Source organism: Anarhichas minor, unplaced genomic scaffold (genome assembly GCF_050575085.1).
Source record: "Anarhichas minor isolate MPS153535 unplaced genomic scaffold, ASM5057508v1 ptg000178l, whole genome shotgun sequence".
Classification (NCBI taxonomy): domain Eukaryota; kingdom Metazoa; phylum Chordata; class Actinopteri; order Perciformes; family Anarhichadidae; genus Anarhichas; species Anarhichas minor.
Window position 1 is genome coordinate 48,695 of NW_027466624.1, and position 3,806 is coordinate 52,500.

The following is a 3,806-nucleotide window of genomic DNA, read 5'->3' on the forward strand; positions in this document are numbered from 1 at the left end:
CAAGGTGATTTTTGGGGACTTCAGGGTATTATCTTACTGACTTGCAGACTAACCCCAAGTCTCACTCAAGTAGGGAATTTTGAGAGTCAGATTAGATACAGTATTTGGCCTGGATTAAAGCAGAGGCCTTGCTGCATGTCCTGTAGGTCAATATGAGGAGATTATGCCTGCTAGAGGTGAGTCTTTTTGGATCCTGCAATACCTTTTTTTGTCCAAAAGATGGAAACAGGGCTCAATGGTGGAGACAGGGGAATTTTGGCTGTCATACTGCACACAGGGAGATACACTCAATGAAGTAGATAAATACTTGCTTCTTGAGTTTGCGAAACAGGAACATCTGTTGATGGCTGATGCTTGAGTTTCTTCTTCTCCTCTCCTCTGAAATCGTCCTCTCAGGCAGCCAACTTCTACTTCTTTCAGGACAGTGTCTGTGTTTCAAAAGAGTCAGAGAGATGGACAGGGACACAGTGTTTAGTTTTTTTAATCTCCCCATATGAATTCAATATTACCTTTTCATGTCACTTCAAACCATAAGAGATAGATAATGTAGTAGAGAACCTATTTGAGCCCTGACCCAGCTCAGAAAACTGAAGGTGACCATTTTGAATGACAGCACAAGGTGATTTTTGGGGACTTCAGGGTATTATCTGACTGACTTGCAGATTAACTCCAAGTCTCACTCAAGTAGGGAATTTTGAGAGTCAGATTAGATACAGTATTTGGCCTGAGTAAAGAGTGATAGTTTATTTAGGGTTGCATTCCTGCATCAACACAAAGTATTTCACATCAAAGAATCAAGATATTTTTCTAAAGTCATACTGCACACAGAGAGATGCACTCAATGAAATAGATAAATACTTGCTGGCGACCTGGCTGCTGGCACTTTCGGGCAGAGGACTTCAGTGTCCCTTTCTGCTGGCGTGTTGTTCTTCATACACACCCTTGTGAGATTGACAGAGATGCAAGTCCTGTGTGCCTTGTTGCACTTCAGGCAGTGCACCATGTTGTCTGTGTTTCAAAATAGGCAGAGAGATGGACAGGGACACAGTGTTTAGTTTTTTTAATCTCCCCATATGAATTCAATATTACCTTTTCATGTCACTTCAAACCATAAGAGATAGATAATGTAGTAGAGAACCTATTTGAGCCCTGACCCAGCTCAGAAAACTGAAGGTGACCATTTTGAATGACAGCACAAGGTGATTTTTGGGGACTTCAGGGTATTATCTGACTGACTTGCAGATTAACCCCAAGTCTCACTCAAGTAGGGAATTTTGAGAGTCAGATTAGATACAGTATTTGGCCTGAGTAAAGAGTGATAGTTTATTTAGGGTTGCATTCCTGCATCAACACAAAGTATTTCACATCAAAGAATCAAGATATTTTTCTAAAGTCATACTGCACACAGAGAGATGCACTCAATGAAATAGATAAATACTTGCTGGCGACCTGGCTGCTGGCACTTTTGGGCGGAGGACTTCAGTGTCCCTTTCTGCTGGCGTGTTGTTCTTCATACACACCCTTGTGAGATGGACAGAGATGCAAGTCCTGTGTGCCTTGTTGCACTTCAGGCAGTGCACCATGTTGTCTGTGTTTCAAAATAGGCAGAGAGATGGACAGGGACACAGTGTTTAGTTTTTTTAATCTCCCCATATGAATTCAATATTACCTTTTCATGTCACTTCAAACCATAAGAGATAGATAATGTAGTAGAGAACCTATTTGAGCCCTGACCCAGCTCAGAAAACTGAAGGTGACCATTTTGAATGACAGCACAAGGTGATTTTTGGGGACTTCAGGGTATTATCTTACTGACTTGCAGACTAACCCCAAGTCTCACTCAAGTAGGGAATTTTGAGAGTCAGATTAGATACAGTATTTGGCCTGGATTAAAGCAGAGGCCTTGCTGCATGTCCTGTAGGTCAATATGAGGAGATTATGCCTGCTAGAGGTGAGTCTTTTTGGATCCTGCAATACCTTTTTTTGTCCAAAAGATGGAGACAGGGCTCAATGGTGGAGACAGGGGAATTTTGGCTGTCATACTGCACACAGGGAGATACACTCAATGAAGTAGATAAATACTTGCTTCTTGAGTTTGCGAAACAGGAACATCTGTTGATGGCTGATGCTTGAGTTTCTTCTTCTCCTCTCCTCTGAACCCGTCCTCTCAGGCAGCCAACTTCTACTTCTTTCAGGACAGTGTCTGTGTTTCAAAAGAGTCAGAGAGATGGACAGGGACACAGTGTTTAGTTTTTTTAATCTCCCCATATGAATTCAATATTACCTTTTCATGTCACTTCAAACCATAAGAGATAGATAATGTAGTAGAGAACCTATTTGAGCCCTGACCCAGCTCACAAAACTGAAGGTGACCATTTTGAATGACAGCACAAGGTGATTTTTGGGGACTTCAGGGTATTATCTGACTGACTTGCAGACTAACCCCAAGTCTCACTCAAGTAGGGAATTTTGAGAGTCAGATTAGATACAGTATTTGGCCTGGATTAAAGCAGAGGCCTTGCTGCATGTCCTGTAGGTCAATATGAGGAGATTATGCCTGCTAGAGGTGAGTCTTTTTGGATCCTGCAATACCTTTTTTTGTCCAAAAGATGGAGACAGGGCTCAATGGTGGAGACAGGGGAATTTTGGCTGTCATACTGCACACAGGGAGATACACTCAATGAAGTAGATAAATACTTGCTTCTTGAGTTTGCGAAACAGGAACATCTGTTGATGGCTGATGCTTGAGTTTCTTCTTCTCCTCTCCTCTGAAATCGTCCTCTCAGGCAGCCAACTTCTACTTCTTTCAGGACAGTGTCTGTGTTTCAAAAGAGTCAGAGAGATGGACAGGGACACAGTGTTTAGTTTTTTTAATCTCCCCATATGAATTCAATATTACCTTTTCATGTCACTTCAAACCATAAGAGATAGATAATGTAGTAGAGAACCTATTTGAGCCCTGACCCAGCTCAGAAAACTGAAGGTGACCATTTTGAATGACAGCACAAGGTGATTTTTGGGGACTTCAGGGTATTATCTGACTGACTTGCAGATTAACCCCAAGTCTCACTCAAGTAGGGAATTTTGAGAGTCAGATTAGATACAGTATTTGGCCTGAGTAAAGAGTGATAGTTTATTTAGGGTTGCATTCCTGCATCAACACAAAGTATTTCACATCAAAGAATCAAGATATTTTTCTTAAGTCATACTGCACACAGAGAGATGCACTCAATGAAATAGATAAATACTTGCTGGCGACCTGGCTGCTGGCACTTTCGGGCGGAGGACTTCAGTGTCCCTTTCTGCTCGCGTGTTGTTCTTCATACACACCCTTGTGAGATGGACAGAGATGCAAGTCCTGTGTGCCTTGTTGCACTTCAGGCAGTGCACCATGTTGTCTGTGTTTCAAAATAGGCAGAGAGATGGACAGGGACACAGTGTTTAGTTTTTTTAATCTCCCCATATGAATTCAATATTACCTTTTCATGTCACTTCAAACCATAAGAGATAGATAATGTAGTAGAGAACCTATTTGAGCCCTGACCCAGCTCAGAAAACTGAAGGTGACCATTTTGAATGACAGCACAAGGTGATTTTTGGGGACTTCAGGGTATTATCTGACTGACTTGCAGATTAACCCCAAGTCTCACTCAAGTAGGGAATTTTGAGAGTCAGATTAGATACAGTATTTGGCCTGAGTAAAGAGTGATAGTTTATTTAGGGTTGCATTCCTGCATCAACACAAAGTATTTCACATCAAAGAATCAAGATATTTTTCTAAAGTCATACTGCACACAGAGAGATGC